Source organism: Cervus canadensis, chromosome 5 (genome assembly GCF_019320065.1).
Source record: "Cervus canadensis isolate Bull #8, Minnesota chromosome 5, ASM1932006v1, whole genome shotgun sequence".
NCBI lineage: Eukaryota > Metazoa > Chordata > Mammalia > Artiodactyla > Cervidae > Cervus > Cervus canadensis.
In genome coordinates, this window is record NC_057390.1 from 88,664,961 (window position 1) to 88,684,241 (window position 19,281).

The 19,281-nt window shown below is 38.3% G+C and overlaps 1 pseudogene; it reads right to left on the minus strand.

Moving 5' to 3' along the window:
- Positions 1–10,040: 10,040 nt before the first annotated feature.
- LOC122442507 lies at positions 10,041–12,496 on the minus strand (annotated as a pseudogene).
- Between the last annotated feature and the right edge of the window lie 6,785 nt (positions 12,497–19,281).

Sequence of the window (19,281 nt, forward strand, 5' to 3'; positions counted from 1 at the left end):
TTTCTCTTTTATTTTTTCTTGTTTATTTTCTTTTAAAATTCCCTATTACTCCTAGATTACTCCTTAATTTTCATTTTCATATATTTTTACTATTTTTTTTTAATTAGGAAAAATTTTATTCTTGTTTTATTTTTTCTCTTATTTACTTTTAAAGTCCTCTTTTACTCCTCTATTACTCTTTAATTTTCATTTTCATTTCACTATAACCTTGCAAAAAAAAAAAAAGAGAAGCCCTATTTTTAAACTGAACTTCATATATATTAATAAAATTTTTTGTGTTTGTGTTTTTGTTTTTAATATTGTGTTTTTAAGAGTCTAACCTCTACTCTAGATTTTTAATCTTTGTTTTTCAGTTTTTGATATCAATTTTGGATATTTAAGAATCCAATATTCAGTACCCATTTTTACTCAGGAGTGTGTTGATTACTCTCTCCCACTTTTGACTCTCTGTTTTCTACCTCAGAACACCTCTGTTTCCTCCCTCCCCCTTCTCTTCCTAATCCAATTCTGTGAATCTCTGTGGGTGTCTGGGCTATGGAGAACACTTTGGGAACAGACAACTGCGTAGATCTGTCTCTCTCCTCTTGAGTCCCCCCCTTTCTCCTCCTGCTCATCTCTATCTCTCTCCTCCCTCTCCTCTTCTTCATGTAACTCTGTGAACCTCTCTGGGTGTCCCTTACGGTGGAGAACCTTTTCACCATTAACCTAGAAGTTTTATTATCAGTGCTGTATAGTTGGAGAAGTCTTGAGACCACTGGAAGAATAAAAGTGAAACCCAGAGGCAGGAGACTTAAGCCCAAAACCTGAGAACACCAGAAAACTCCTGACTACATGGAACATTAAGTAATAAGAGACCATCCAAAAGCCTCCATACCTACACTGAAACCAACCCCACCCACGAGCCAATAAGTTCCAGAGCAAGACATACCATGCAAATTCTCCAGCAACACAGGAACATAGCCCTGAACATCAACATACAGGCTGCCCAAAGTCACACCTAACACATAGACCCATCTCAAAACTCATTACTGGACACTCCATTGCACTCCAGAGAGAAGAAATCCAGTTCTACGCACCAGAACACCGACGCAAGCTTCCCTAACTAGGAAATCTTGACAAGCCAATCGTCCAACCCCACCCACTGGGTGAAATCTCAACAATAAAAAGGAACCACAGACCACCAGAATACAGAAAACCCACTCCAGACACAGCAATCTAAACAAGATGAAAAGGCAGAGAAATACCCAACAGGTAAAGGAACATGGAAAATGCCCACCAAGTCAAACAATAGAGGAGGAGATAGGGAATCTACCTGAAAAAGAATTTAGAATAATGATAATAAAAATGATCCAAAATCTTGAAAACAAAAGAGAGTTACAGATAAATAGCCTGGAGACAAAGATTGAGAAGATGCAAGAAATGTTTAATAAGGACCTAGAAGAAATAAAAAAGAGTCAATGAAAAATGAATAATGCAATGAATGAGATCAAAAACACTCTGGAGGGAACCAACAGTAGAATAACGGAGACAGAAGATAGGATAAGTGAGGTAGAAGATAAAATGGTGGAAATAAATGAAGCAGAGAGGAAAAAAGAAAAAAGAATCAAAAGAAATGAGGACAACCCCAGGGACCTCTGGGACAATGTGAAACGCCCCAACATTCGAATCATAGGAGTCCCAGAAGAAGACGACAAAAAGAAAGGCCATGAGAAAATCCTCGAGGAGATAATAGCTGAAAACTTCCCTAAAATGGGGAAGGAAATAGCCACCCAAGTCCAAGAAACCCAGAGAGTCCCAAACAGGATAAACCCAAGGCGAAACACCCCAAGACACATATTAATCAAATTAACAAAGATCAAACACAAAGAACAAATATTAAAAGCAGCAAGGGAGAAACAACAAATAACACACAAAGGGATTCCCATAAGGATAACAGCTGGTCTATCAATAGAAACCCTCCAGGCCGGAAGGGAATGGCAGGACGTACTGAAAGTAATGAAAGAGAATAACCTACAATCTAGATTACTGTACCCAGCAAGGATCTCATTCAGATATGAAGGAGAATTCAAAAGCTTTACAGACAAGCAAAAGCTGAGAGAATTCAGCACCACCAAACCAGCTCTTCAACAAATGCTAAAGGATTTTCTCTAGACAGGAAACACAGAAAGGTTGTATGAACGTGAACCCAAAACAACAAAGTAAATGACAATGGGACCATACCTATCAATAATTACCTTAAATGTAAATGGGTTGAATGCCCCAACCAAAAGGCAAAGACTGGCTGAATGGATACAAAAACAAGACCCCTATATATGCTGTCTACAAGAGACCCACCTCAAAACAAGGGACACATACAGACTAAAAGTGAAGGGCTGGAAAAAAACATTTCACACAAAACGGAGACCAAAAGAAAGCAGGAGTCACAATACTCATATCAGATAAAATAGACTTTCAAATAAAGGATGTGAAAAGAGACAAAGAGAGACACTACATAATGATCAAAGGACCAATCCAAGAGAAGATATAACAATTATAAATATATATGCGCCCAACATAGGAGCACCGTAATATGTAAGGCAAACGCTAACGAGTATGAAAGAGGAAATTAATAGTAACACAATAATAGTGGGAGACTTTAATACCCCACTCACAACTATGGATAGATCAGCTAAACAGAAAATTAACAAGGAAACACAAACTTTAAATGACACAATGGACCAGCTAGACCTGATTGATATGTATAGGACATTTCACCCCAAAACAATCAACTTCACCTTTTTCTCAAGTGCACACGGAACCTTCTCCAGATGAGATCACATCCTGGGCCATAAATCTAGTCTTGGTAAATTCAAAAAAATTGAAATCACTCCAGTCATCTTTTCTGACCACAGTACAGTAAGATTAGATCTGAATTACAGGAAAAAAATTATTAAAAAATCAAACATATGGAGGCTAAATAACACGCCTCTGAATAACCAACAAATCATAGAAGAAATCAAAAATGAAATCAAAATACGCATAGAAACTGATGAAAATGAAAACGCAACAACCCAAAACCTATGGGACACTGTAAAAACAGTGCCAAGGGAAAGGTTCATAGCATTACAGGCTTACCTCAAGAAACAAGAAAAAAGTCAAATAAACAACCTAACTCTACACCTAAAGCAAGTAGAGAAGGAAGAAATGAAGAACCCCAGGGTTAGCAGAAGGAAAGAAATCTTAAGAATTAGGGCAGAAATAAATGCAAAAGAAACTAAAGAGACCATAGCAAAAATCAACAAAGCCAAAAGCTGGTTTTTTGAAAAAATAAACAAAATTGACAAACCATTAGCAAGACTCATTAAGAAACAAAGAGAGAAGAACCAAATTAACAAAATTAGAAATGAAAATGGAGAGATCACAACAGACAACACTGAAAATACAAAGATCATAAGAGACTACTACCAGCAGTCTATCCCAATAAAATGGACAACTTGGAAATGGACAAATTCTTAGAAAAGTATAACTTTCCAAAACTGAACAGAAAGAAATAGAAGATCTTAACAGACCCATCACAAGCAAGGAAATCGAAGCTGTAATCAGAAATCTTCCAGCAAACAAAAGCCCAGGACCAGATGGTTCACAGCTGAATTCTACCAAAAATTTAGAGAAGAGCTAACACCTATCTTACTCAAACTCTTCCAGAAAATTGCAGAAAGAAGGTAAAGTTCAAACTTGATTCTATGAGGCCACCATCACCCTAATTCCAAAACCAGACAAAGATGCCAAAAAAAGAAAACTACAGGCCAATATCACTGATGAACATAGACGCAAAAATCCTTAACAAAATTCTAGCAAACAGAATCCAACAACATATTAAAAAAATCATACATCATGACCAAGTGGGCTTTTTCCCAGGAATGCAAGGATTCTTTAATATCCACAAATCTATCAATGTAATACACCACATTAACAAATTGAAAGATAAAAACCATATGATTATCTCAATAGATGCAGAGAAAGCCTTTGGCAAAATTCAACACCCATTTATGATTAAAAGTCTCCAGAAAGCAAGAATAGAAGGAACATACCTCAACATAATAAAAGCTACATATGACAAACACACAGCAAGCATTACCCTCAATGGTGAAAAATTGAAAGCATTTCCCCTAAGATCAGGAACAAGACAACGGTGCCCACTCTCACCACTACTATTCAACATAGATTTGGAAGTTTTGGCCACAGCAACAAGAGCAGAAAAAGAAGTCAAAGGAATCCAAATAGGAAAAGAAGAAGTGAAACTCTCGCTGTTTGCAGATGACATGATCCTCTACATAGAAAACCCTAAAGACTCTACGAGAAAATTATTAGAGCTAATCAATGAATACAGTAAAGTTGCAGGATATAAAATTAACACTCAGAAATTCCTTGCATTCCTATACACTATCAATGAGAAAACAGAAAGAGCAATTAAGGAAACAATACCATTCACCATTGCAACAAAAAGAATAAAATACTTAGGAGTATAGCTACCTAAGGAAACAAAAGACCTATACATAGAAAACTATAAAACACTGATGAAATAAATCAAAGAGGACACAAACAGTTGGAGAAATATACTGTGTTCATGGATAGGAAGAATCAATATTGTCACAGTGACTATACTATCCAAAGCAGTCTATAGATTCAGTGCAATCCCTATCAAGCTACCAATGGTATTTTTCACAGAACTAGAACAAATTATTTCACAATTTGTATGGAAATACAAAAAACCTTGAATAGCCAAAACAATCTCGAGAAAGAAGAATGAAACTGGAGGAATCAACTTGCCTGACTTCAGACTCTACTACAAAGCCACAGTCATCAAGACAGTATGGTACTGGCACAAAGACAGAAATATAGATCAATGGAACAGAATAGAAAGCCCAGAGATAAATCCATGAACTTATGAACACCTCATCTTCGACAAAGGAGGCAAGAATATACAATGGACAAAAGGCAACCTCTTTAACAAGTGGTGCTGGGAAAACTGGTCAACCACTTGTAAAAGAATGAAACTAGAACACTTTCTAACACCATACACAAAAATAAACTCAAAATGGATTAAAGATCTAAATGTAAGGCCAGAAACTATAAAACTCCTAGAGGAGAACATAGGCAAAACACTCTCTGACATAAATCACAGCAGGATCCTCTATGACCCACCTCCAAAATATTGGAAATAAAAGCAAAAATAAACAAATGAGATCTAATTAAACTTAAAAGCTTTTGCACAACAAAGGAAACTATAAGGAAGGTGAAAAGACAGCCCTCAGATTGGGAGAAAATAATAGCAAACAAAGCAACAGACAAAGGATTAATCTCAAAAATATACAAACAACTCCTGCAGCTCAATTCCAGAAAAATAAATGACCCAATCTAAAAATGGGCCAAAGAACTAAACAGACATTTCTCCAAAGAAGACATACAGATGGCTAACAAACACATGAAAAGATGCTCAACATCACTCATTATCAGAGAAATGCAAATCAAAACCACAATGAGGTACCATTACACGCCAGTCAGGATGGCTGCTATCCAAAAGCCTACAAGCAATAAATGCTGGAGGGGGTGTGGAGAAAAGGGAACCCTCTTACACTATTGGTGGGAATGCAAACTAGTACAGCCACTATGGAGAACAGTGTGGAGATTTCTTAAAAAACTGGAAATAGAACTGCCATATGACTCAGCAATCCCACTTCTGGGCATACACACCGAGGAAACCAGAAATGAAAGAGACACGTGCACCCCAATGTTCATCGCAGCACAGTTCATAATAGCCAGACATGGAAGCAACCTAGATGCCCATCAGCAGATGAATGGATAAGGAAGGTGTGGTACATATACACAATAGAATATTACTCAGCCATTAAAAAGAATTCATTTGAATCAGTTCTAATGAGATGGATGAAACTGGAGCCCATTATACAGAGTGAAGTTAGCCAGAAAGATAAAGACCAATACAGTATACTAACGCATATATATGGAATTTTAAAAGATGGTAATGATAACCCTATATACAAAACAGAAAAAGAGACACAGATGTACAGAATAGACTTTGGGACTCTGTGGGAGAAGGTGAGGGTGGGATTTTCTGAGAGAATGGCATTGAAACAAGTATACTATCAAGGGTGAAACAGATCACCGACCCAGGTTGGATACATGAGACATGCGCTCAGGGCTGGTGCACTGGGAAGACTGAGAGGGATGTATGGGGAGGGATGCGGGAGGGGGGATTGGGATGGGGAACACATGTAAATCCATGGCTGATTCATGTTAATGTATGGCAAAAACCACTACAATTTTGTAAAGTAATTAGCCTCCAGCTAATATAAATAAATGAAAAATAAAATAAAATAAAAATGATGAAATGAATAAAAATCCAGCAGATTTTCTTACAAATGTCTTAGTGATTAATGCTTTAATTAACCAAAAAATGTTTCCCCTCAACAAATTCCAACAATACAAATATGCACAAACTAAAAAGCTAACATTTTTTCCTTTTTTCTTAGTTCATTGTTATTTCCTAGAATTAAATATGTTATTAAAAAACCTTAAGATAGGTTATTAATTTACTTTTATCCACTAATAGGGAAACAATACATTCAAACATTAAATCCAACAACATACCTCATACATGATTTTATGGTGTTGAATTAACTATTTTTAATAGGATGATTTTTTTAAAATATGTTAATAGCGCATATTAATAATCTCACCAGTAACACAAACATAACCACTTATATATTGGTTCAGTCAGTTCAGTCGCTCAGTCATGCCTCACTCTTTGTGACCCCATGAATTGCAGCACACCAGGCCTCCCTGTCCATCACAAACTCCCACAGTTTACTCAAACTCATGTCCATTGAGTTGGTGATGCCATCCAGCCATCTCATCCTCTGTCGTCCCCTTCTCCTCCTGCCCCCAGTCCCTGCCAGCATCAGGGTCTTTTCCAATGAGTCAACTCTTCGCATGAGGTGGCCAAGTATTGGAGTTTCAGCCTCAGCATCAGTCCTTCCAATGAACACCCAGGACTGATCTCCTTTAGGATGAACAGGGTGGATCTTTTTGCAGTCGAAGGGACTCTCAAGTGTCTTTTCCAACACCACAGTTCAAAATTCTTCGGCGCTCAGCTTTCTTCACAGTCCAACTCTCACATACATACATGACCACTGGAAAAACCATAGCCTTGGCTAGACGAACCTTTCTTGGCAAAGTAATGTCTCTGCTTTTTAATATGCTATCTAGATTGGTCATAACTTTCCTTCCAAGGAGTAAGCATCTTTTAATTTCATGGCTGCAGTCACCATTTGCCAAGTGATTTTGGAGCCCCCCCAAAAAAGTCTGACACTGTTTCCCCATCTATTTCCCATGACGTGATGGGACCAGATGCCATGATCTTAGTTTTCTGAATGTTGAGCTTTAAGCCAACATTTTCACTCTCCTCTTTCACATTCATTAAGAGGCCTTTTAGTTCCTCTTCACTTTCTGCCATAAGGGTGGTGTCATCTGCATATCTGAGGTTATTGATATTTCTCCCGGCAATCTTGATTCCAGCTTGCTTCATCCAGACCAGCGTTTCTCATGATGTACTCTGCATATAAGTTAGATAAGCAGGGTGACAATATACAGCCTTGATGTACTTCTTTTCCTATTTGGAACCAGTCTGTGTTCCATGTCCAGTTCTAACTGTTGCTTCCTGACCTGCATACAGGTTTCTCAAGAGGCAGGTCAGGTGGTCTGGTATACCCATTTCTTTCAGAATCTTCCACAGTTTATTGTGATCCACACAGTCAAAGGCTTTGGCATAGTCAATAAAGCAGAAATAAATGTTTTTCTGGAACTTTCTTGCTTTTTCAATGATCCAGTGGATGTCGGCAATTTGGTCTTGGTTCCTCTGCCTTTTCTAAAACCAGCTCGAATATCTGGAAGTTCATGGTTCATGTATTGCTGCCTTGCTTGGAGAATTTTGAGCATTACTTTACTAACGTGTGAGATGAGTGCAATTGTGTGGTAGTTTGAGCATTCTTTGGGACTGCCTTTCTTTGGGATTGGAATGAAAACTGACCTTTTCCAGTCCTGTGGCCACTGCTGAGTTTTCCAAATTTGCTGACATATTGACTGCAGCACTTTCACAGCATCATATTTCAGGATTTGAAATAGCTCAACTGTATATAAACATTCATACACACACACACATATTTATCTTAGCAAGCTTTCTCTTTAATATTTTGCTTTCTATTCTTAAGAGCTTTTCAGGTCAGTGATAGGTATACATCTCATTATTTGTAATATTATATATTATTTCTTTCTATGGAAGAAAGGCACCATTATTAGTCTAATTCCCTATCGATGGACATCTGGTTGTTTCTAATTATTCGAATTTTTTGCTTTTATAAACAATGCTGAAAGCAGCGAGTGTCTCTTTACATGTAGCTTTATACAGTTCATAGAGTATTAATAGAGGCATGGGTTTAAGAAACTCAAACAATGGGACATAAGGAGTGATCAGAAATGTTCAGTAATGAAGCTTCTCACATAAAATCAGTTTAGTGATTTCCTTGGTGGTTCCAGTGGTTAAGAATCAATCTGCCAAGGTAGGGGACATGGGTTTGAGTCCTGGTCTGAGAAGATTCCACATGCTGCAGAGCAACTGAGACCGTGCTCTACAATTACTGAACCCGTGTGCACCTAGAGCCCATGCTCCACTACAAGAGATGCCATCGCAATGAGAAGCCTGTGCACAGAGGAAGAGTAGTCCTTTTCACAGCAACTGGGAAAAGCCCATGCAGCAACAAAGACCCAGCACAACAAAAAATAAAAAAACAAAACAAAAAAAATTTTTTAAAGCTCAGGTTAATTTTTTCTTGGCCTGCTTATTAAAATGCAGATTCACAAGCCCCACATGTGACCTACTGAATAGTAACCCTGGGAAGAATGTAGGAGTATAGTATTAATAAATGATAAAATATTGTTATAAAATAAAGCCTAAAACCACAGACTAAATAATGGAGAATAAAGTATGAAACAAAAATGAACAGAATAAAATCCTTGTCTAGATGACTCTCTAACTTCCCAGAGCAGCTTAATATATCTCTGCATGGCACTGGGAGCTCTTAGTTGTATCTGTCTTCAGTGTTCACATATGAATTGTAAGTCTCTGCTCAAAAGCTACTGAGAATAATTCTAAGTACAGGCAACTCTTTCTATGGGAAGCAGACATGTGGATAGTTATGATGGTGGCAATAGGGGAATCTCTAAGGGGAACTGAAGCTAAGAGAGGGGGCAAGAGGACCAGTGTGCCTTGAGACACACATATCAGATGACCAGGGTAGAGACCCAGAGGCAGCTCAGCCTCATGCACCCTGGTCTGATTATCAGGGCAGTTGTGTGCTGAACTAATAGGTCAATTGACTAAGCAGGGCTAAGAGTTGAACTTTTGTTCACTACAGAGCCCAGAATATCCTGTGGTCAAAAACATAGAAGAAGGAAGGGGCACAATCTCCGTATAACTGTTGGACAAGACACATTCCTCACTTGGTGGAAGTTCAGTTTTGTAAGTGTCTCAATCATGTCACTCTCCGTCTAGCTGCTTCTTTTTCTAAGTCGCTGCAAAGATTTTCAAAAAACTAGTTCATCACAGAAATTTCACTAAAAGCAGAAGGATATTAAGGGAATCAAAAGTCATTGAACAGATGTAAATCAGTTACAGGAAATTTGGGGGGAGGACATAGGTTTCAACAGCACTTAAAGCAAATGAATAAAGATGTGGTTTCCTGGAGAAGAGGAAGATAGGAAGAGAGATATAGATATATGAAAAGTGGAAGTCAAGATTTTGGTAGACCTGAATCCTATTACTGAATCATCATAATGTCTCTGTGGTTGATAGTTGCATGTGTAAAGAAGTGGACACAATCCAACATCTATGACATATGTGAGTCATACTTGCTGACTTACAAGAGTTTGTTGTGTGTATCAGAAACCAGCAGCAAAACCTATGAACATGTCCAGAAAGCTTTTGGCTAGGATTTCCTCTTGCCAATCAGCTTCCCCAGGCCCCTCTTCATGTCTTTGTTTCTCATACTATAGATGAAAGGGTTGAGCATGGAGGACAGAACTGTGTAGACAGTTATAGCCACTCAGTCCCAAACAGTGTAGTTGGACAAGGGCTGTAAATAGACATAAAAGATGCTTCCATAAAACAGGATCACCACAGTAAAGTGGGAGCCACAGATGGAGAAGGCTTTGTGTTTCCCAGCAGCTGAGGGGATCCTGAAACTGAAACAAGGATTCACACATAAGCGATAACAACACATAAGAAGGGGGTCACCTAAAACAACCAGTCCTTCTTCATTATTGTGAAATAATTGACAAATATGGAGAAGCAGGACAATTTCAGCAGAGGCTTGATGTCGCAGATGAAGTGATAGATAACACTGGAGTCACAGAAAGTGAGCTGATTCAGCAAAAGTATGTGTAGGAGTGAGAGGAGGTGTGGCAGTGAGCAGGAGAAGGCCACTAGCAGGACACAGCAGTGGTGACTCATGATGGTAACGTAGTGGAAGGGATCACAGATGGCCACATAGCAGTCAAAGGCCATGGCTGCCAGAAGGCAAGATGTCAGTGTTACCAAAGGCATGTATAAAATACATCTGGGACAGACATCCACCATAGGAGACTTGGATTCAATCCCTGGGTTGGAGAGAGCCCCTGGTGGAAGAAATGACCACCCATTCTAGTATTCTTGCCTGGAAAATCCTACAGACAGAGGAGCCTGGTGGGCTATATACTATGGGATTGCAAAGAGTCAGACACAACTGAAGCTATGGAACACACATGCAGGCATCTGCTTGAACAACATAAACTATTGCTTTATGTATGGGTTTTTATTCCATTTACTTTAACAATGCTGTGGCATGTACCTCATTCTGTTTTCCTCTCTTTATACATTTTTTTGGGGGGGAGAACTATCTATGTTTTGGTTCTTTAATTAAGACTCTTTCCATTGTAGGTATGCAGCACGCTTGATTTAATGTTTCCCTAGATGTCCTATAGGTCTTTGCTACCATGAACAATATTGATTCAGATACCCTCATACTCACAAAGTGTTTTAAATTTTTCATCCAGAAAGTGAGAAAGGGCTCATTGGATATGTAATTTATAATAGCAGTTCCAGGAATCATTTGTCCATCCATTCATTCACGTTAAAATAAATGCTTACTTTCCCACTGGTTTTTAACAGGCAAGTTAATAAATATCTTGAAACGTCAGTTTTTTCATCTGTAAATAGAGCATACTAATATTTACCCTGTGGATTTCCCAGGTGGTGTCAGTGGTAAGGGACCTGCCTGCCCATCCAGGAAGCACAGGATACATAGTTTCGACCCCTGTGTTGGGAAGAATCTCTGGAGAAGGAAATGACAACCCACTTAAGTATTCTTGCCAGGAGAATCCCATGAACAGAGGATCCTGGCTGGCTACAGTCCATGGGGTTTAAAAGAGTTGAATATGACTGAGCATCTGAGCACACAGAATAATAGTTACTCTATAAGATTTTTATGAGGTTTTCACAATCAGTTCAGTTCAGTCACTCAGTCATGTCCGACTCTTTGCGACCCCATAAACTGCAGCACGCCAGGCCTCCCTGTCCATCATAAACTCCCACAGTTTACTCAAATTCATGCCCATTGAGTCAGTGATGCCATCCAGCCATCTCATCCTCTGTCATCCTCTTCTCCTCCTGCCCCCAATCCCTCCCAGCATCAGGGTCTTTCCCAATGAGTCAACTCTTCGCATGAGGTGGCCAAGTATTGGAGTTTCAGCTTCAGCATCAGTCCTTCCAACAAACACCCAGGACTGATCTTGAGGATGGACTGGGTGGATCTTTTTGCAGTCCAAGGGATTCTCAAGGGTCTTCTCCAACACCACAGTTCAAAAGCATCAATTCTTCAGTGCTCAGCTTTCTTTATATTCCAGCTCTCACATACATACATGACCACAGCAAAAACCATAGCCTTGAATTGATGGACCTTTGTTGGCAAAGTAATGTCTCTGCTTTTTAATATGCTGTCTAAGTTGGTCATAACTTTCCTTCCAAGGAGTAAGCGTCTTTTAATTTCATGGCTGCAATCACCATCTGTAGTGATTTTGGAGCCCAGAAAAATAAAGTCAGCCACTGTTTCCACTGTTTCCCCATCTATTTGCCATGAAGTGATGGGACATGAAGGTTTTCACAATACCTTGTGCTTAAAGCACTTAGAATGGTGCCAGGGACACAGTAAATATTTGAGACCACTGTCTTCTTCCAATTATCATCATTGCCAATGAGTTTGTCCCCAACAAAGTATTTGTATATGTTCTCAAAAATCAATGAATCTGATAACTAAAATGACCCTAGCTCTCACACGCTAATGCTCAAATGGTCAAATGAACTTGGTTATGAGTTTACAACACCTTTTTAGATGGTACTTTTGTCCATGCTTTGAATAATCTGAGAGTAAACTGTGATTAAGCACTTCCTTCATTTAGGATGTACTTTAATTCTCATGACAACCTTGTCAGGCTAAACTATCTTTCTTCTCATTTTTTTTTTCCAGTGAGAAAACAGATATGGAGGCAAAGTAAAAGGCCATATGTCAAGTATCTAACAGACATAGGAATCAAACTCTCAATTAATTCTAAATCTCAGATTTTAAGCACTATGCCATTTTTTCATATTTTCATAAAACTATACTGACAGGGCCTACATGGGGGCTCATTGTTAAAATGGCTCTTTATGTTGACCTCGCAAACAAAGATTAAAGTCACGGTGATCCTTGAGACTGACCAAATTGCCCAAATGACATGCCATTTTCCCACTGGCGCCTCCCTTCTCAAGGCTATGAGGAGACCACCAGATTCCAGACCTCTGGCTACAGTGACCACAGGAATCAGATAAGGCCAAAAAATAACCATTCCTTCAGAGAATTTTTCATCATCGAAGTGCAAGAAAGACCCCATCAGAAAAGGAGGATGCTGGTTCTCCTTAAGGGCCAGTCACTCTCTCATTGCCCTCTAATCAATTTCTCTTTTCTTGCCTGACTGCCCAGCTCGCTCTCTGTTTCTCCACACTCGCCTTACATTTACAAGTATATATCTGAAACAATCATGCTGAAGATCTATTTTTTCTCAGTTTAATTGTTTTCATTTATTTTTTATTTATTTTTTCAGTGGGTTTTGTCATACATTGACATGAATCAGCAATAGATTTACACGTATTCCCCATCCCGATCCCCCCTCCCACCTCCCTCTCCACCGATTCCTCTGGGTTTCCCAGTGCACCAGGCCCGAGCACTTGTCTCATGCATCCCACCTGGGCTGGTGATCTGTTTCACCATAGATAGTATACATGCTCTTGCTGTTTTCAAAACATCCCACCCTCACCTTCTCCCACAGAGTCAAAAGTCTGTTCTGTACTTCTGTGTCTCTTTTTCTGTTTTGCATATAGGGTTGTCGTTACCATCTTTCTAAATTCCATATATATGTGTTTGTATGCTGTAATGTTCTTTATCTTTCTGGCTTACTTCACTCTGTATAATGGGCTCCAGTTTCATCCATCTCATTAGAACTGATTCAAATGAATTCTTTTTAATGGCTGAGTAATATTCCATGGTGTATATGTACCACAGCTTCCTTATCCATTCATCTGCTGATGGGCATCTAGGTTGCTTCCATGTCCTGGCTATTATAAACAGTGCTGCGATGAACATTGGGGTGCACGTGTCTCTTTCAGATCTGGTTTCCTCAGTGTGTATGCCCAGAAGTGGGATTGCTGGGTCATATGGCAGTTCTATTTCCAGTTTTTTAAGAAATCTCCACACTGTTCTCCATAGTGGCTGTACTAGTTTGCATTCCCACCAACAGTGTAAGAGGGTTCCCTTTTCTCCACACCCTCTCCAGCATTTATTGCTTGTAGACTTTTGGATAGCAGCCATCCTGACTGGCGTGTAATGGTACCTCATTGTGGTTTTGATTTGCATTTCTCTGATAATGAGTGATGTTGAGCATCTTTTCATGTGTTTGTTAGCCATCTGTATGTCTTCTTTGGAGAAATGTCTGTTTAGTTCTTTGGCCCATTTTTTGATTGGGTCATTTATTTTTCTGGAATTGAGCTGCAGGAGTTGCTTGTATATTTTTGAGATTAATCCTTTGTCTGTTTCTTCATTTGCTATTATTTTCTCCCAATCTGAGGGCTGTCTTTTCACCTTACTTATAGTTTCCTTTGTAGTGCAAAAGCTTTTAAGTTTCATTAGGTCCCATTTGTTTAGTTTTGCTTTTATTTCCAATATTCTGGGAGGTGGGTCATAGAGGATCTTGCTGTGATTTATGTCGGAGAGTGTTTTGCCTATGTTCTCCTCTAGGAGTTTTATAGTTTCTGGTCTTACATTTAGATCTTTAATCCATTTTGAGTTTATTTTTGTGTATGGTGTTAGAAAGTGTTCTAGTTTCATTCTTTTACAAGTGGTTGACCAGTTTTCCCAGCACCACTTGTTAAAGAGGTTGTCTTTTTTCCATTGTATATCCTTGCCTCCTTTGTCAAAGATAAGGTGTCCATAGGTTCGTGGATTTATCTCTGGGCTTTCTATTCTGTTCCATTGATCTATATTTCTGTCTTTGTGCCAGTACCATACTGTCTTGATGACTGTGGCTTTGTAGTAGAGTCTGAAGTCAGGCAGGTTGATTCCTCAGTTCCATTCTTCTTTCTCAAGATTACTTTGGCTATTCGAGGTTTTTTTGTATTTCCATACAAATTGTGAAATTCTTTGGTCTAGTTCTGTGAAAAATACCCTTGGTAGCTTGATAGGGATTGCACTGAATCTATGGATTGCTTTGGGTAGAATAGCCATTTTGACAATATTGATTCTTCCAATCCATGAACACGGTATGTTTCTCCATCTGTTTGTGTCCTCTTTGATTTCTTTCATCAGTGTTTTATAGTTTTCTATGTATAGGTCTTTTGTTTCTTTAGGTAGATATACTCCTAAGTATTTATTCTTTTTGTTGCAGTGGTGAATGGTATTGTTTCCTTAATTGCTCTTTCTGTTTTTTCATTGTTAGTATATAGGAATGCAAGGAATTTTTGTGTGTTAATTTTATATCCTGCAACTTTGCTATATTCATTGATTAGCTCTAGTAATTTTCTGGTAGAGTCTTTAGGGTTTTCTATGTAGAGGATCATGTCATCTGCAAACAGCAAGAGTTTCACTTCTTCTTTTCCTATCTGGATTCCTTTTACTTCTTTTTCTGCTCTGGTTGCTGTGGCCAAAACTTCCAACACTATGTTGAGTAACAGTGGTGAGAGTGGGCACCCTTGTCTTGTTCCTGATTTCAGGGGAAATGCTTTCAATTTTTCACCATTGAGGGTGATACTTGCTGTGGGTTTGTCATATATAGCTTTTATTATGTTGAGGTATGTTCCTTCTATTCCTGCTTTCTGGAGAGTTTTAATCATGAATGGGTGTTGAATTTTGTCAAAGGCTTTCTCTGCATCTATTGAGATAATCATATGGCTTTTATCTTTCAATTTGTTAATGTGGTGTATTACATGATTGATTTTGCGCATATTAAAGAACCTGCTTCCTGGATAAAAGCCCACTTGGTCGTAGGTGTATGATTTTTAATATGTTGTCTGGATTCTGTTTGCTAGAATTTTTGTAAGGATTTTTGCATCTATGTTCTCAAGTGATATTGCCTGTAGGTTTCTTTTTTTTTTTTTTTTTTGTCTGGTTTTGGAATTAGGGTGATGGTGGCCTCATAGAATGAGTTTGGAAGTTTACCTTCATCTGCAATTTTCTGGAAGAGTTTGAGTAAGATAGGTGTTAGCTCTTCTCTAAATTTTTGGTAGAATTCAGCTGTGAAGCCATCTGGTCCTGGGCTTTTGTTTGCTGGAAGATTTTTGATTACAGTTTCGATTTCCTTGCCTGTGGTGGGTCTGTTAAGATCTTCTATTTCTTCCTGGTTCAGTTTTGGAAAGTTATACTTTTCTAAGAATTTGTCCATGTCTTCCAAGTTGTCCATTTTATTGGCATAGAGCTGCTGGAAGTAGTCTCTTATGATCCTTTGTATTTCAGTGTTGTCTGTTGTGATCTCTCCATTTTCATTTCTAATTTTGTTAATTTGGTTCTTCTCTCTTTGTTTCTTAATGAGTCTTGCTAATGGTTTGTCAATTTTGTTTATTTTTTCAAAAAACCAGCTTTTCGCTTTGTTGATTTTTGCTATGGTCTCTTTAGTTTCTTTTGCATTTATTTCTGCCCTGATTTTTAAGAATTTCCCTTTCCCTTCTACTAACCTGGGGTTCTTCATTTCTTACTTCTCTAATTGGCTTTAGGTGTAGAGTTAGGTTATTTATTTGGCTTTTTTTCTTGGTTTCTTGATGTAAGGGCTATAATGCTATGAACCTTCCCCTTAGCAACTGGCTTTTAAAGTGGTCCATAAGGTTTTGGGTTGTTGTGTTTCCATTTTCATTCATTTCTATGATTATCTTGATTTTTTAAAAATTTCTTCTATGATTTGTTGGTTATTCAGAAGCGTGTTATTTAGCCTCCATATGTTTGAATTTTTAACATTTTTTTTTCCTGTAATTGAGATCTAATCTTACTGCACTGTGGTCAGAAAAGATGACTGGGATGATTTCAATTTTTTTTAATTTACCAAGGCTAGATTTATGGCCCAGGATGTGATCTATTCTGGAGAAGGTTCCATGTGCACTTGAGAAAAAGGTGAAATTGATTGTTTGGGGTGAAATGTCCTATAGGATATCAATTAGGTCTAGCTGTTCCATTGTGTCATTTAAAGTTTGTGTTTCCTTGTTAATTTTCTGTTTTAGTTGATCTATCCATAAGGTGTGAGTGGGGTAATTAAAGTCTCCCACTAATTATTGTGTTACTATTAATTTCTATATCATAAGCTCATTAGTGTTTGCCGTACATATTGCGGTGCTCCTATGTTGGGTGCATATATATTTATATTTGTTATATCTTCTTCTTGGATTGATCCTTTGATCATTATGTAGTGTCCTTCTTTGTCTCTTTTCACAGCTTTTATTTGAAAGTCTATTTTATCTGATATGAGTATTGCGACTCCTGCTTTCTTTTGGTCTCCGTCTGCATGAAATATTTTTTCCAGCCCTTCACTTTTAGTCTGTATGTGTCTCTTGTTTTGAGGTGGGTCTCTTGTAGACAGCATATATAGGGGTCTTGTTTTTGTATCCATTCAGCCAGTCTTTGTCTTTGGTTGGGGCATTCAACCCATTTACATTTAGGGTAATTATTGATAGGTGTGGTCCCGTTGCCATTTACTTTGTTGTTTTGGGTTCAGCGTTTATACAACCTTTTCTGCATTTCCTGTCTAGAGAAGATCCTTTAGCATTTGTTGAAGAGCTGGTTTGGTTGTGCTGAATTCTCTCAGCTTTTGCTTATCTGTAAAGCTTTTGAATTCTCCTTCATATCTGAATGAGATCCTTGCTGGATACAGTAATCTAGGTTGTAGGTTATTCTCTTTCATTACTTTCAGTATGTCCTGCCATTCCCTTCTGGCCTGGAGGGTTTCTATTGAAAGATCAGCTGTTATCCTTATGGGAATCCCTTTGTGTGTTATTTGTTGTTTCTCCCTTGCTGCTTTTAGTATTTGTTCTTTGTGTTTGATCTTTGTTAATTTGATTAATATGTGTCTTGTGGTGTTTTGCCTTGGGTTTATCCTGTTTGGGACTCTCTGGGTTTCTTGGACTTGGGTGGCTATTTCCTTCCCCATTTTAGGGAAGTTTTCAGCTATTATCTCCTCAAGTATTTTCTCATGGCCTTTCTTTTTGTCTTCTTCTTCTGGGACTCCTATGATTCAAATGTTGGGGCGTTTCATATTGTCCCAGAGGTCCCTGAGGTTGTCCTCATTTCTTTTGATTCTTTTTTCTTTTTTCCTCTGCTTCATTTATTTCTAACATTTTATCTTCTACCTCACTTATCCTATCTTCTGTCTCCATTATTCTACTCTTGGTTCCCTCCAGAGTGTTTTTGATCTCATTCATTGCATTATTCATTTTTAATTGACTCTTTTTTATTTCTTCTAGGTCTTTATTAAACATTTCTTGCATCTTTTCAATCTTTGTCTCCAGGGTATTTATCTGTAACTCCATTTTGTTTTCAAGATTTTGGATCATTTTTATTATCATTATTCTAAATTCTTTTTCAGGTAGATTCCCTATCTCCTCCTCTTTTGTTTGACTTGGTGGGCATTTTTCATGTTCCTTTACCTGTTGGGTATTTCTTTGACTTTTCCTCTTGTTTAGACTGCTGTGTCTGGAGTGGGCTTTCTGTATTCTGGAGGTCTGTGGTTCCTTTTTATTGTGGAGGTTTTACCCAGTGGGTGGGGTTAGACGATTGACTTGTCAAGGTTTCCTGGTTAAGGAAGCTTGTGTCGGTGTTCTGGTGCATGGAACTTGATTTCTTCTCTTTGGAGAGCAATGGAGTGCCCAGTAATGAGTTTTGAGATGGGTCTATGTGTTAGGTGTCACCTTGGGCAGCCTGTATGTTGACGTTCAGGGCTATGTTCCTGCATTGCTGGAGAATTTGCGTGGTATGTCTTGCTCTAAAACTTATTGGCTCTTGGGTGGTGGTTGGTTTCAGTGTAGGTATGGAGGCTTTTGGATGGTCTCTTATTACTTAATGTTCTGTGTAGTCAGGAGTTTTCTGGTGTTCTCAGGTTTTGGGCTTAAGTCTCCTGCCTCTGGATTTCAGTTTTATTTTTCCTGTAGTCTCAGGACTTCTCCAACTATACAGCAGTGATAATAAAACTTCTAGGTTAATGGTGAAAAGATTCTCCCCCGTTAGGGACACCCAGAGAGGTTCACAGAGTTACATGAAGAAGAGGAGAGGGAGGAGGGAGATAGAGATGAGCAGGAGGAGAAAAAGGGGGACTCAAGAGGAGAGAGACAGATCTACGCAGTTGTCTGTTCCCAGAGTGTTCTCTGTAGCCCAGACACCCACAAAGATTCACAGAATTGGATTGGGAAGAGAAGGGGAAAGGAGGAAATAGAGGTGTTCTGAGGTAGAAAACAGAGAGTCAAGATTGGGACAGAATAATTAACACACTCTTGAATAAAAATGGGAACTGAATATTGGATTCTTAAATGTCCACAATTTATATCATATACTGAAAATCAAAAATTAAAAATCTAGAGTAGAGGTTAGACTCTTAAAAATAATATATTAAAAACAAAACCCAAAACACACA